This window comes from Typopeltis vanoorti, chromosome 25, assembly GCF_054136105.1.
Source record: "Typopeltis vanoorti isolate ZY-2024b chromosome 25, IOZ_Tvanoo_1.0, whole genome shotgun sequence".
Taxonomy (NCBI): domain Eukaryota; kingdom Metazoa; phylum Arthropoda; class Arachnida; order Uropygi; family Thelyphonidae; genus Typopeltis; species Typopeltis vanoorti.
Genome location: NC_143573.1, coordinates 32,559,612 through 32,576,755, shown reverse-complemented (window position 1 = coordinate 32,576,755; position 17,144 = coordinate 32,559,612). Strand labels below are relative to the sequence as shown.

The 17,144-nt window shown below is 34.7% G+C and overlaps 1 protein-coding gene across 1 annotated transcript in view; it reads left to right on the top strand.

Annotated features, from left to right (window-relative positions):
* Positions 1 to 2,163: 2,163 nt before the first annotated feature.
* Positions 2,164 to 17,144, top strand: part of LOC150092638 (two pore potassium channel protein sup-9-like) — a 38,263-nt gene continuing 23,282 nt past the window's right edge. The window contains exon 1 of the mRNA XM_090414532.1: positions 2,164 to 2,385. The gene's annotated coding sequence lies outside the window, so the exon portion shown is untranslated. The remainder of the gene's footprint in view (positions 2,386 to 17,144) is intronic.

The following is a 17,144-nucleotide window of genomic DNA, read 5'->3' as shown; positions in this document are numbered from 1 at the left end:
TTCTACGATTGATGTAGAGTGTCTGTGTCTCTGTTAACGTCTGCAAATGCTTCGATAAAGCAATTTACACTTGTATGTCTCAGAATTGGCATTGTAGCATTTAATTTTAATATGACTGTGTGTGTGTGTGTGAGACTGAGAGAGCACATGAGTACAAATCACTTGAAACATACAAAATAATTGCTATATTTATATACAAAAGAAGAAATTTAGAAATTACGAGCTCGCAATATACTTAGAATAGATACTTAGAAACAGCATAAACTGAAATTCATATCAGATTTAAAGATTACATAAAAAACAATTATTTTAAGTAACTTCACTGAGTGAACGAATTCCACAACACTTTCTTGTTGCTATAGATATATTGCTATCACTTTTTTTTAATTAACATTTCTGACATAAAGGGTAAAGCAAAATGCTTTTCATACTCCCCGTTGTCTGATAGGTAAGCTGTCAGTGTGGAAAAATTTATGAGCCAATTGCTCGCCCTGAGCAGGCTTGGAGATTAAACATCAGAACTGGAGTTTAAGATGGTTTTTGGTCTTTTATGTTTGAAGTAATCTGTTGCGTCGTAGTTTGCAGCTAGTTGAACCAATTTGTTACGGTGTACAGATGCTTTTGAAAAGAACTTTGTTGCTATAGTTTGCAGGAAAGTGTAAATATAGGGGACATCTATGTCTCGATGGAGTTGCACGTTTCTTACGAACCAAGGAGCGTTTAGGATCATTCGTAGACATTTATTTTGCACATGTTGTAAGTTGAGAATATTGGTATCAGCGGTATGGCTACAAGCCGGAGAAGCGTGAGTATAGGGCGAACCATCAGTTGATTAGATGATAGAGTTGAGCAATGGCTTTTGATGCCTTTGCGCAGAGAGCCTTGACATGGCAGCTGAAAGTTAGCCTTCTGTCCAGTAGTACACCAGGGTATTTGACTTCTGTTTGCCACGGGATTTTTGTGTTAAACAGAAAGATATCCCTTTAGGAAGCATCCTTCTGCTGAATAGAATGGCTATGCTCTTCTGGGGATTCACTTACCGTCTCCATTTGGTGAAACCATTTTTCAATCTCAATCAGTAGTAGTTTTTTCTTGCAATTATTTGATGGTAAAAAGTTACTCTATCGCTTTTCTTATAGTTCTTATAAGAACTGGGCGATGGACTGAGTCCTTGACTCTTTATCCCGTCATCTGAATGAAGTAAATCTGTGTGGATGGGGTGTTATTGAGCTAAAAAGCTCTAGTCATGGCTGGGTAATGGCGATAACCGAGCCTCACTTAAAACTTCATTGACTACAGCATTGCCATTTGTTACCCTGGAAGTCCTAAGAAGGACTTTTTTACCAGATCAATATCGATCTTCTTCCCTCCTCTATCGCTTTTATATATAATTTCAGGCTTTTATATGAATCCTATAAATATTTTTATCAGGTGTACTTATAAAATAATTATATTAATTTTATTTTTAAGATGTAAAAATAAATAAAGAAAGAAATTTAATATAAAATATACATTCATCTTAAATTATAATAATTATTTTATATGTTTGGCAATTGTGAAACGAATCAATTGAATCTATTTATCATATGCATTTCCTGGTACGTTGTTATTGGTTACAAAAAAGTTTGTAAACATTAGTTCTATCGAGCACGAAATTGTCATTGGAAAAGTACATCGTTAAATGCAGAAACTTAGGCCTAAAACTTGTTAATAATATAATTATAGTAGATAAAGTTGGAAATAACAAAAAGTGACATTTTTCTCCCTAATAAATAATTCTCTTAAGAAAATTCCTGATTTGCAGAAAAGTAACGATAAAACAATTTGTTCCTTTTCCCAGCAGACGTATTTTCGTTTCCAGTATTTCCACTTTTGAACTCCTTTGCTTCTATAATACCAGGCTAATTTAATTCTCCCTCCTCCTTGCTGTAGCATCTGTTTCTTCGCTCTGTATCCGAGACAGGAGACTGCATGTGACGTAGTGGTGAAACAGTAGCTCTGAATGCGCAAGTCACAAACAGACTACTGCTTACAGTTTCCGAGAGGGCGCAGTGGTTGCTTGTCGGCTACTCCCGCTTGTAGTCACTGTTTCGAAACCATGCAGGCCGTCGCCAACGTTACTCCGTTACTAAAATGTACTCGTCGAAGAGTGAATACATGCAGTGTTTGTTGCAGATCGCATGCAAGAAGACAGAATGCCATATTTCGATTCGTTCTGGCGTTAAAAGGTTCGCTGTAAGCATCGGCGACAGTTTCTTCAAGCCGCTGACTATTCCAATTCAAATGGTAATGTCGACGAGGGGTAGAATACTTAACGTTAAATTTCACACGCTTTGACTCCAAAAGCCGGATTATGCGTTAAGCAGATAACGAATGGCCAAAAAGGTAAGTGTTTTTAACTTACAAATAAAAATAATAATTTTTCATGAAATATATTTATTTTATAAAATATTTCGATTACGAAGTGTACAATGATAAAGGAATATGAAATATGTCTGAATAAATAATTTAATATGTTAGGTAAATTTCGTATGATTTTCAAAAATCAAAATTTAAATATTCAGCTGAGTGTCATAGTTCATTCAATTCTCGCTTTTATATTAGCCGATACTTTGTTATAAACTTCATCAATTGTTTCTTATGGAGACACTTCTAGCTGATGATGTAAACTAATCTCGCAATGACTGTAGTTTCCAAGTTGCTCAATAGATCACTGACAATTGCTTTAGATTTCTTTACGTCTTTCTTTTTTATTATGAAAATATTCTAGCGGCATTTCTTATAAGCGTATTATTTTATTTCATAAACTTTTTAAAAATGTCTCTTTCTTTTTTCTATCAGTTACATGTTTTATATACATCACCCATAGAAATATACACCGGATATCATTGGTTGACTTTCATTCCTATACGTGGTTCACTTGCTGTTCATTTTTTTTCAGCACTGAGTTAGTCGGTCTCAGAAATGTGTAGGGTTATTTTTTGTCTGTCTTTGAGCACACTTTAGTTTTAATTATATGTATAAATGATGAATTTAGTTATTTTGTTAAGCTCATGTCACCCGACACATTGAAGAGTAATAGTAATGATAATAATAATAACTTAAGGTTATCGTATGTTAGTATTAGATCGATTGTCATATACTCATAACGGATTTGCTGATTTATAATTTTCTATAATCCACTTTCTCAGTCATTATATTTTAAATTTAATTTCTAAAGTGGTTCCGACTGTATCCATGAATAAAAACAAAATATATCAACCTAATACAAAATAGTAGATTTAATAATCAAAGACTTAACAAACCCGACCAAAAGTTTTGTTTCTTAAACCCAAATCTATTGATTTCATTTTAATAAAGAATAAAATTTTACATTTTCTGTTGCAATAACTACAATATTATTAAACGCACAAAAGTCTTCTGCTAATTTGAATAATTTGGACAATCACTGCATGATTATCCAAATTTAGAGGGAGCTATAGTCATCAATTATAAATCCAATCATTTTGAACTACTGCAGGTGTAAAGATAAATCACTCACCCATCCTACTGCGATCAGCGCCATCTTTCTTGATTTGATGGAATAGACTAACCATTCATATCTACCCATACATTTCGACTCCCCATGAAAGAGTCACGGCAGTGTAATTAACTGTGATACCAATACACAAAGGTAATCATCATAAGGAGAGGCACGTAATGTATGTCTTTGGAAAATCATTGATAACACCGAATACTCTCCGTCAGAGAACCATCTAGAAATAACCATAACGTAGACCTCAAGAATCAAATCATCATCTTTTCCCTCTTTTCGTAAACCTCAGAGGGTCCAAAGAGCCTTCGTCAACATATCCGATGTCTCCTTAAACCAAAGACGACAGACCGCATGTAAATACTTCTGCTCAAATCCGCTCGTATCCCGGACTGATAATAAATGTCTCAAATGGTAAGAATAGAAATCACCACGCATCTCTTCAGGTGTAACACTGATGTTTGCAGAGCATTATTACCACATAAATATCTTCAGTAACTGTAATGTGCGTGTGTATGTGTGCGAGAAACTTTTCTCTGCTTTATTGACGTCTCCTATCCCCTGGAATCGATTCTGCAGGTGACTCTTGGGACTTCGACATGTATCTAGACACCTGACTACTTCTCACATTCGTCCCAGCGGACCTAATGGCCGGGCTCTTCTTAGCATCGAGACAGATAGTTTACCTGATATATTTGGAGAGCTGTTAGAAATAAAGCTTTTTAAAAGTGAACTACTGCTGATTTCTCCTGTTATGTCGATGTTAATTTTATTTGGTGCAGAAATGAAACGTGAGATGCAAGCAAACTTTCAGGTCACTCACTGTTAAATTTATATATTGAAATAAATCCTTAATTTTAAAGCTTGAACTAGCGTTGTCTTATATCTAGTACATACTAGTACTTTTCCCGAAGTCTGAAGAAGTCGTTAGGATGCTTGTACGTCCCCTATTTGAACGTTCTTAGGGCGCCGAAATAAAATACAAATAAACATCAAGGTTTTGCATCTCGTCAAGGAAGCAAAAACGTTTTCTACGTCTTTTGAATTGATTCTGAGTTAGTCAATATCACAAGAAAATTAGATCTTCCCTTTGTCCTTCTTTCATCGCAAGGTACATTAAAACAGATCCGAATACATGCATTTGATGGACGTAATTACTGGAGTAGAAGAAAGTAATAAGACACCTAAGTACAGAGACATGATCTTTAGGAATGGAGGTTCATAAGTAGTCCATGAAAAAAAATTCCCCTTCACTATAAATAACTCCATAAGAAATGCTTGGATGCTCATCAAAATAGTAACACATTAAAGATCGTAGTTTCTTTTCATAACGTTGAATGTTTTTCGTTTATAAGTTTATTTTTTTTCATAGTTCTAGGACGGTAAGGAATCGTAGATGAATTGTTTTGTTTGTAGCATAAGTTTCATATAAAAAGACTTGTACTAATGTTTCCTGTCAACGATTTTATTCCAATAAAAACTTATAAGTGTCAGGTTCATTTATTTGGGTAGTGGCTATTAAATTTTAATTGTAAAATGTGGGTACACAGTTGTAATTATTATAAACAGTGGGGCGTTTATTAAGAGAAATAAAATTACAACGCAAGGGATGCGGATTTTTAGCACTGCTGAAGAATTAAATCAGACATGGTCGTGCACATATTGCGCAAGACTAAATTAAGTGCATCTTTTATAACCTCTGCAGTATTAGGTTATTCTCGGATCTCTCATTCCTGAAGAAACCATCAAGAATGATAAAGGAAAAGAAGTAAACCCGAGTGTAGCTGGAATGTTTTTCGGTGGTCGATAAATTTCCTACCCTAATGTATCACCATCACCGTAGTGGAAGCCAGAAGTGGCTTGATGAAGTTTCCATATCTAATGCTTAACCTGTCTACTGAACTAGTACAACTGTACTATAGTGAGTGGAGATTGAATTCACATGAACACAACCCTGAAAATGTCCTTTTTTTCATTAAGTGGCACTTTATTTGCAAGAGCGAAATGCTAATCAAAGTGTTGCACACTTGCTTGACTCATGAAAAATACAAAACTTCTGCAGATATTTTTTTCAAAGAAACTATGCAAGTAAACTTTCAGGTCACTCGCTGTTAAATTTATATATTGAAATAAAGCCTTAATTTTAAAGCTTGAATTAGCGTTGTCTTATATCTAGTACATACAAGATTTGCTCATATAGCTACAGATGTGACTCTGTGTATCGCTTTACTGCAGAGAAAACTGAAATAGCAATTTTAGTAACTGCCTTCTAAACAGAACAAAGCACTTGCGTAAAATTAGGTGTCCGACATGCATATCCTATATACGAATTTTACTCACGAAAGGTGTTGTTAACCTATCGCTCATTTAATACCATATATTAGGTGCGATAAGGGGTAGTGATCTCATATCGATATATATACAAACATCCATATCTTCAGATAGGATCTGAAAGCCTTAAGAAATGTTGTATTTTCTTGATGTAAAGCATCAAGCGAGACCCCTCAAAAATTCCTTTATTTACTTTGAATCTCCTCTAGGACCTTTATATATACATATATATTGTTCAGGGAGTGGTAAAGTTTTCCTGCATATATAAGATGGTTTCCTTACAAAAAAACCATGCAAATCAACTCACAAATTAATTGAGAACTCGCCAATTTTGTTCAGATTGGTTCAATATTAATGAATATCTCAATACTTTAAACGTTATGAGGATATGACTGCGAGGATGAAGAGCGAGGCTTGGTAATGAATAAACGAACTATTCTGAAGAAACTCACCGCACTACGTGATACAGCCTAATGAGGGAGACAGAAATATGGCTTCACAGGGGGATGTTCTTTACACGCTAAAATCTCTGAAGCAGCTCTAAGAATTACTGCTCATCTTCAAGTTTGTATTCTGTACCTCTAAGCACAATACATAAAGAAATTATATTTTCCTTTTAACGACAACCAGCAGAATAAACACTTGAACTAACTGCATATGTACGGTTGTCTTATTCCATATAATACTTGTAGAAACGTGAATAACGTTGGTCCAGTTCATATAATGCCTTCAGACACATGAATATTAAGTAATGAACATCAACAGTAATGAACAGCTTTCTATGAACATCAACAAAATCTGATAATCTTAGATTAGGTTAATCTCATTAAAAACATAATTTTTTTATTCATAATTAAAAGGGAAAGTAATCCCTCGAATGATAAAGAATAAGGATTTATTATTTTCTAATGAAAGAAAAAAAATCTATGGGTTTAATTAAAGAAATAATCCACACTCCTGATTAAACAGGATTTAACAGCCACCGTTTTGTAATTTTAAAGTTTCTGGTTTACATAGACCTTGCTAAATCCTGATTGATGAAAGACACTAACTATTTTCTTAATTTATTGATTCAATCTTAGCGAGAGCGAGATATGAAGATGACATTTTCATGCGGATAATATGCGCTTGGAATGAGGCCTTATGTCTTTGTTTATCGGACAATCAAACATCACCAACAACGTTTAAAAAAAAGTATCCATGCTTCTATTATGCGACTATGAATTATTCAACAGGACAGAAGCACCGTCCATTTTACTATACTAATTTGGTAGTCGACTCTGAGGTACTGAAGTTAAAATACATAAAGCCAGGAAGAAAATACCCGAACTAAGTATAAACTAAGGCTTCCTATCTTATAATAAAACTATAGTAACTTACTTAATAGCAAATTAACTGATAATAACCCTATATTCATAACTTTACTGGCAAAAGAACTAATGCCATCAACGGAGAATAAAAGAAGTGAATGCTTGGGTTGCTTGAATTATCTCAAGAAGACAAAGGGTATGAGTCGAAGAGTGCATTATGCTTTGTAAATTGCATTTTTTTAAATTTGCGTTTGCGGTGAGATGAAAAAGGAGAAAATCATTTAGTGGCCTAAATTGTAATTTTATATTTTATATTTCACGCTGTCTTTTATCAATTAAAGATTTCCTTTGAAAAAGGCAAATGCCATTAACTTTCGAGGGTTAGCAGAATGCGAAAATTTTCATAAGTATTTTTTTTTCAATAAAAGATATCGTGTCCTTTCAATTTTGATTTAACTTGAGTGTCTTAAATTCCACTTATACCAAGACGCAATTTCCCATGCCCCCCCCCCCCAGATAATTTATAATTTTTATATTATTTCAATTGAATCTTGTTTAGTATTTCTATTCAAGTTACCTAAGATATGATAAAATATTTTTGATTAAAAAGAAAACTGAAAACTTGTTAAAGTTCAAATCGTGTAAAGGATAATGGCAACAAAGTGTAATTTTAATAATTCATTAAAAAACTAATTTTTGATTATTGGAAATTCATATAATAGTACAGGAATCCATTCGCTATTCATGAAATATTTGCCTTTTTCCTATAGGCTCTTATAAATCACATGATAATAGTTTCAAATAGCCTTACAAAACATTTTATTTAACATTTAGTCAATTTCTCTTTCGATGTGTTACCATGGGAACGGTCTATTCTTTAAAATTTTCACGATTAACAATGCAGTGAATTTTCCGATTTTTATTTTTCAATTTTTTTTTTAAATTTTCAAACGAATCTTGGAACTATTTCTATAAATATCGAAAACATTGCACAAATTACCTGTGCTAAATGATCATTCTGCTTCTTGTTAAGATATTAGGTTTCAAAATAACTGCGGTAAATCTTTTCTGATAATAAAAAGTACGAAAATATCACCGATTAGAGAAAATGATGCTATCAGATTTCTCTCGCTTAATGCAAAAACGAAAAACAAAACAACAACGTAACCGTCCATTGAACCTTACTACTTTTACGAGAACGGAATCAACGATTCTACATCGTTTCCTATTTTTATCGAAGACACAGTTTCCGAACTGTAAATCAATAAACAAATAACAGAATTAAACTATATGACACATCGCTGAAAAACAGACACCACCATTATCTTTTCAAACTCGTTTGTAGTGAATTTTCCTTTCTTGTTTCATATTGATTTAACTGAATACTTTTTTTCCTGAAGAATATCTTGAAAAAAAAACTGGATAATAGAAAATATACGATAAAATACCTTGAGAAGTTGAGTGTTTTCTGTAATTGATATTCTAGATTAACAATCAAAAGCAAACTAACCTATTTATGTGACGGCTTCTTAATCATATTGTTCAGTAATCCAAATATGGGTATTTAGATTACTGAACAATACTTTAACCGTGTTAGTGGAATGTTGAATAATATGCGCTAGAAAATGAATAGAGCGAGCGAGAGAGAGAGAGAGAGAGAGAGATAAAATCGCTTGTTCTCGCACAGAATTGTTGTATCATATATTTTGGGAATTCGCATGTGTAGGAATAAGAATGATCTATAGTAGCGATTCTAAATACGAAATTTCATTGATAGTTTTCTATCAAAGAGGAATCATTACTATCACATCGAGGCATTTTTTTGCCAAAATGTGACCTTGAAAATGATACGAATAAAATGAAAATTCACTTGAATGAAATTTTTCTAAGGATTCTAAGTACATTTTGATAACATCTCTACAGCTGAATCCGAGGAATAACGAGTCAAGTAAAAAGAAGTGATTGCAAAGATTATAAACTATATCCACTTCTGTTATATAAACGGCTGTTATTTAACTTGGCCAAATTTGGAAAATACTGGCAGATTTTGGAAGTCTATGGCTCAGAATAGATACACATTCACCATCCATCCATCATACCAGATACTCATTGGATGAAATTCCTTTGAAGGCCATTGATGATGATGATGTTTACGTTATTTGAGTTCATGCTTTGACCGAAGAACATAAAACTTCAGAACTCCATTTTTTTTTCAATATTGATGACACACTAAATGAAAGTTATCTTACAATAATTAAGTGAATACTGTGTTTATTAATTTTTTCAGATGGATTAGATAATATAAGCTAAGATAAGCTATACTTCAGTTCTCAATAATTTTCGAAACTCTCCTGTTCTTTAAAATGAAGAATTCACACTAAATTAAGAAACTGAATTTAGTTTCAATTCAGAATTACGAGGAAATTTTTCCTAAAGACATCAAAATCGATATTGCCACGACAAATTAAGCTTTACGTCTTAATTAAAGGATTAATACCTTTATTTTAAAGACCCGAAGTTTTAAAAGCTGTGAGAATGAAGCAGCAACTCACAAATAAACTTTCATTGAATGATTGATAATTTATCGGATGAAAACTTGAATTAAAAGTTCATATTAATTTTTTTCATAAAACTACGAAATAATTCAGATTTAATTCCAGTAATTGCAACGCATATAATTAAGAAATATTAAATGTAACGAAACAATCAAGAAAATCATGCAAAAGTCTCGCAATAACATCCTCGTATAGTGGAGTCACTAATTAACAGCAGTTGAAACTAGAACCGTTTTGGGCATATAATGCTGTTGAGGTAATTTCTTCTTGTCTAATTTAATTAAATGACGTGTGTTCTGAAGGCGATTTGTCTGTATGCGGAATGAAAAACTCGCGTTTCCGGGAGAAAAACCCCCGCTTCCGTATATGAGATCGGGTAACTCACCTTCAATTGAAAAATTCCCATAGAAAGATTCCTCTCGTCATGACGACAGAAATCTTTATTATTATTATTATTATTATTATTATTATTATTATTATTATTATTATTATTATTATTATTATTATTATTAGACCTCAAGAGAGTCATTGAGGAAAGCAATATATCACCCACGCTAGCTATCACACCTATTTTTAAACTCGTTCACAACAGATGCATTCAATACTTCAACAGGAAATCTGATCCGCTCATTCACTCACTGCACTATGAGAAAAAGATCCAGCTCCTACCCCTTTCACGAAGCACAAACCTAACTTCCATTAATATTCCCGTGAATTTCATAAGTTGATAACCTATAACACCCTTTCAGAAGTCTACAGACTTCTATCATATCTCTCCTCTTTCTCCCGTTTACAAGGATCTGCAGCCCACATATTTTCAGTCTGTTCTTATGATCTCTTTTCTTCTTCCAGAGAAGTATTCGATGAAGAATGAATACAAATAGTTCCGTTTATCTTACAGAGCAAGCGATATCAATGCAAGATAGGAAAAACAAACAGACCAATATTAGCAACGAGATAAAATAAGCAAATAAAAATTAGTAGCACAGGTTTTCAATTCAAGGCTGCGTTGGCAGTGAGTGTTACACAAACACGAGTTATTGCGCCTAGCTGCGATGACGGGAATGAAAGTAACTGCAGCCTATCACGATCTTCCTCACGACATGCTTTTGTGTGACAGAAAGGCTACGAAACATTTCTATGACACGCAATTTTTATTATTATTATTATTGTAAGTCGGCCACCTTTCAGAAGAATCCACAGGTGGTCAATATTAGTGATTTCCTCAGCATACTCAATATTTCATTTGTTTACACAGTAAATGTAGCTATTTAATCAGATTTTATTAGGAAAGAGAGTTTAAAATTGATGGGATGTGTCAATTTGAATTGTCATTGGGTTTCGCAATCGGGCGTTAAGAAGGTGATGATTCATTTATGACACTTAAGATGAGTTCGCTGCATCATTTTTCTAGATAGTCACTAAAGATGTTTATGCACGCGTCCCACCACGGCAACAATACCACGGCGCTGCAAAAACCGTTCTTTAGAAGTCGATTTCAGATTTATTAGAAAACTGATATTGTTTGCCTTTAGATTCACTTTCAAAAAGATGAAAATCATTGGATTCAATTGCGGGACTCTGAAAGGGTGAGGAAGGGATAGAAATGTTTGATAGTTGTGCGGTAATAACAACAGGCGTACATTTGGAAGTCTCCAGCACGGTTATTATACAGCATAAGGACACCTTTATGCATAAGGTATTACTCTGCCTACCTGCTGGTACCTCCTTGACAACTCTACCTACGACTATGTTTCCATCTGGCAAACTGACGCGGCTTTTAGACCGCTCGAGAGTTTATTTTTGAGTGTCTGATCAATTAACAAATCGGAGGGGAGGATTAAAATCTTTGTCACAGTGTTCTGTCTTTTAGAATACTAACTTTGTCACTGTCATGGTCTTATCTTTTAGAATACTGACGAAATGTAACCGGATCCGTTGATTTAGTTTGCATTTTTTTTTTAGTATTCCGGAGGGAAATGTTCTTCACGAAACCAATGAGAAATCGCTCATTTTTGATTATTCCGTAGTATCATGAACAGATATGACTCCGAATCATCATCTCCATTCAGGGTTATGCGGCTGCTTCTCTTGTCACATCTTAACAGCTATCTAACGGATTCGTTAACAAAATGAGTGTGTTTATGACTCTTCGCTGGGCAATAGCACGCAGTACATCTGAGATAGCAGTCTGTGAAATTTTGATATAGTTCTCGACACTATAATTATCTCTGCTTGCGTCCATTTCTCTAAAAAAATGTAAAATAGGGATACATCGTCCATTTTGCTCAATGAACAACTTTTTCCCTTTTGCCTCAACTTCCTTCTGCCGAAAGCTATCGTAACCATTCCAGCATTGACTGGAAAGCTAATCCTCGATAAATAATGTGTGGCTTCCTTTGACTTCCAGGTATTGAATTTTATAAATCATAAAGTCAATCCTCTACTTCGCGACAAACATACAATTATTCTGCCAGATTTGCGCCAAGAAAAACACAAGTTCCACTCTGAGGAAAATCCTTTCAATCCCAGTGAGACCAGCTAAATCACTTTCGTTAGAAAGTGTCCTCTTTTTTCCAGGTAGGATAAACCTAAGAATTTTCGTCGAAGACCAAATAAGGGCCTTCGATAGAAAGTCCTCATATTTAAGTATAAGTTTAAAAGTTTGACTTTTTTTGATAAATTAAACATTGGTATTAATGAAAGTAAGTGGCCCTCACAGTGACAGAAAGAAGTATCAATAGTCGCCTAAAGCTATCGTAGCACTTCCATCATGACTGGAAAAGTAATCCTCAATAAGTAACGTGGATGATTTTAGTAGTATTTGAAGTAACAGTTTAAAAGTAACATTTACTGGTATTTGGATCATTTACTCTAAAGAGTTTGATTTCCTCTGAACATTAGATCTGTCAGAATTTTTTTAAAGAAAGAAATACTGCTGACGTTTTCAACAGATGCACTTAGGCTTAATCGATTGTACTGTATCTCTTGGAGGATGGAATTAACTTCGTGAAGCTATTCCACAACTCACCTTGTATCGATTATCGCCACGTGTATGAGGCAAAAACAGAAGGACAAAAATCACAAGTAGTATTTTATTACTCCGGCATCCACTCATGAATCATTACCTCGAAACACGAAACAAGCGGCTTAGCGATTATCACAGTGAAAGGATCGATATTTTCAAATTAGGAGTTGTCATTTGTCATTCAGTGCCTGTTGGAGACTCATTCTGGAGAGGGGGGGGGGTTTGCACTCTAGCAGCGACACTGATGTGAAGCAGTTACAGCTTGGCACTGCATCTGTCCTTGAGAGCTCAGTGATCAATGCAGTGACAAGAAAGGATACACTTGATATTGATAACTTTCTCTTTTCACATTTAGATTTACCAAAGGAGTTCACTTTTACAACCTGAAGAAATCATATCACTAAAAGGAGAAAAAGATCCAGCTTTTTATTATATACACGCATCAAATACTGATACTCGTCAACTGCTTGGCAGAAATCCTGCATTGAAAAAAAACATCAGCTAGCTTTTTAGTACCAAAATTATTATTATTATTATCTAAGATCACCAGGGAGTTAAGGCCTCATCGAGGGCTGTAAATTACCCACTCCAGCTATCATACCTACCCTTGAATTCATTCACACTAGATGCACTCACTACCTTTAAGGACAAATTATTCCACTCGCTCACTGCTCTCTGGGAGAAAAACCTAGCTCTTAACCCTTTTCTTGACCGTGAACAACCTTAACTTCCATGGATGCCCCCCCTTGTTCTCTCCCCGCCTTCCATATAAGAAAAATTTCATCATTTGAAATGCTAAAACACCCATTCAAAAGTTTATAGACTTCTATCATATCACCCCTCTTTCTTCTGTTAACCAGAGTCTGTAATCCCCATACTCGCAATCTTTCCTCATAATCTAAATCCCATAATCCGGGTATAATCTTTGTAACTCTTCTTTGCACCCTTTCCACAGCTTCTTTATTCCCTTGGAACCCGGGAGACCAACTCTGTGCACAGTAATCCAAGTGTGGTCTTATCAAAGCCTTATAAAGAGGCAAAATTACTTCCTTACATGTCAAGATTCGCTTCAACATACCAATTATCCTCTGAGTTGTATTTGCAACTTTTGCTATGTGACCTTTGAACTTTAAATTCTTATCCATCAATACACCAAGATCCCTTGCCTCTTCAGTTTCTTGTAGCATAACCCCGCTAATATAATATGCCGCTGGAACTCTAATCATGCCAAAGTGCATAACTTTACACTTACTAACATTAAACTGATAACCATTTTATTTAGCCCAGATTTCCAGTCTATTCAAATCATTTTGTAATATCTGAATATCAGTAGCATCCTTGATTGCCCCGCCTATCTTCGCATCATCAGCAAACAATTGCAAATCTGATGATAGATCCTGCTTGATGTCATTAATGCATAGATTGAACAATAATGGTCCAAGGACTGAACCCTGAGGTACACCACTGGTTACCTTAAATCTGGCATATTTACACCCACTGTATCCACCTTTTGATATCTGTCTGTCAACCATCCCCTGATCCAAGTCAATAGATTATGTTTTAGTCCCATATTCTTCAGTTTACACAACAGTATATCGTGTGACATCCTATCAAATGCCTTAGAAAAATTCAACATTATCATAGTGTATCCATTCCCTTTATCCAACTTGGCTGTAACATATGAGCAAATTGCTAAAACATGACCTTCCTTTAGTAAACCCATGTTGTTCCCTGCTTAGTATAGAATGCTTGTCTACCCATTTCTATATGCAAGTTCTTACCAACTTCTCTAAAATCTTCGCTACCACACCATAGATACTAATAGGTCGGTAGTTAGACACATCAGTTTTTGCATCATCCTTGTGCAATGGAACTATCATACATTCCTTCCATTCCTGTGGTATCATTCCTGAGCCGAGACCCAAGTTATTCAAATGTGTGAAAGGCCTAGCCAATTCAGCTGAACATTACTTTAACAAACGGGCAGATATTCCATCTGTCCCTATTGACAAGTTCTTATCCAGGTTATGCAAGAGCTCTTCAACCTCATTTTCACGAACCTGTAACTCTTCATCTAACGTAGCAGTAGCACCATGCACCAGGTTGATATATCTTAGCAAAGTGAGCACTCATTAACTGAACAATCTCATTAGCTTCCAACACTCCAGTAACATCTGCATTCAATAAACTTATTCTTCCACATTCATTCTTTCTTTTGCTTGAGACATAACGATAAAATTCTTTTGGATTGCCTTTAGCTTGCATGGCCAATTTATTTTCATACTCCGTTTTAGCTTTCCTCACATACTCGTTAGTTTTCTGGCCTGAGCTTTATATATTTCATAACTCCTCTCACTCTTATACTCACGATATTCTTTCCACATCAACTTCTTCTTGTGGATCTCTAGCTTAATAAGGCTGCACATCCATTTCACACCCAACCTATTTATTCTTCGAATACTAGGGATACATTCAGATACCGCCTCATTCAAGCTTTTTCAGAGATTCCCATGAATTGCTGACATTTTTTCCATTCAGTAACTGATACCATGGGACCCAAGATAGTATTCTTCTAAGTTGATCATAATTTCCAGCTTTGTAATTTAGCATGTAGCCTGATTTAATCGGAGCTTCAATACAATTAGATACTTCCCAAGAATAAAGAGCATGATCACTGTCAACAATTGGTGATAACATAGCCATATTCTTAACAGAGATCCCTTCTGATGCTATGAGCAAATCCAACACTCTTTGACCTCGAGTTCCTTCTTTCACATGCTGCTTGAGAAAGTCATCTCTCAACAATTCCATAAATTCCTGTTCTTTTTGATCATGAGATTTCTCTTCTACCCAATCAATGTTTAGAAAATTAAAGTCACCCATAATGATCATTCGCTTGGTACCCATTTGGCTAAATTGGCGATGCATTTCTTCGTCCCCTACAACTGAGCTGCCAGGTTAGCAACACCCACCATATATTTCATTCTGTTAACCTTCATCACACCAAATAGACTCAAACTCATCGCTACATGGAACATTGTTACCCTCATTGTTTTCTTGTATTTCTACCCTAACTGGACTTAAGTCATCTGATATCATTAGTATCACTCCTCCTTCTCTCCTATCTCTTCTGTCATTTCTAAAAATAGTATATCCATTACACTCGATCCCGCTTACCATATCTGATTCTGATGACCAGGTTTCACTAATGCCAATAATCTTAGGCCACATCGTATTCAATAAAGCAACGAACTCAACCCCTTTGTTTCTGTTGCTCCTAGCATTTGTGTATAGACATAATAAATTACAACCTAGACTATTCTTATAATTAGATATGCAATGTATTTCGTCTTGTTCTAGAATTTTCTCTTTTCCCTCCCCAGACATACTTAAAAGGTCCGAACCCAAAGCATATTTTTCCATCCCTTCGTCATATACATAACCGTGTTCAAAGGCATTCATATCTTTATCTCGTTTGTATATCATAGTTGAACTTTCACACACATCTTCCCCATTCCTCCCTTGATGATCTAGTTTCCTTGACTCTCTGCATTAAGTCTCATATCAAGAAGTAATTTCTTCAGGCTTCTGATGCCAAACGAATTCAAGTGCAGGCCATCATTCTTATACAAATCTTTTCTGCCATCGAACACACCCCACACATCTAAACACTCACATCCATATCTTCTACATGGCCTGCGCGTGAAATCATTTGCTATCATTCGCCCTCCTTAACTCAGTACTGTCATATCTAGGTAGTAATCCTACAATTTTTACTCTTTCACATTTCTTTCTCGCTTCTTCAAAGAGACCTTTCATATCTTCTCTCATACTATGTTTGTGACCACTTAAATTATTTGTACATTATTTATACAAATTATTTATACAGCCGATATTATGCAGGATTTGATTATATTAATCATAGTAGCGGAACATTACAATAAATATAACCAATCTATGTTGAAAGTTTTTTACCTTGATTCTATTATACATTAAAGATACCAAGAAATTATATACTTGGTTAAATTCTCTTCCCAAGGAAGCAAAACAATGTTTTGCGCCTGAAATATATTCACGTCTGAGCTATATGTATATAGGGCTAATGATTTCATATCACTTGCCTTAGTATGTATCCCATAATGCAAAGCACACATCATTTGGGACGTGTATAATGCTACGTATAATGAGAAGGGTCACTAACTAGACTGGTTTCGATCTTCATTGACATCTCATTACTGAGAGCTAGACCTAGGTGAGTTTTTAAGTGATGTAAAGTCATTAGCTTCTGGATACAAGTAGCTCAGACGTGAATATATTTCACGCACTTTGCTTTATTGGATAAATTATTAAAATTAAGTATATAATTTCTTGATATCTTTAACGTGTAA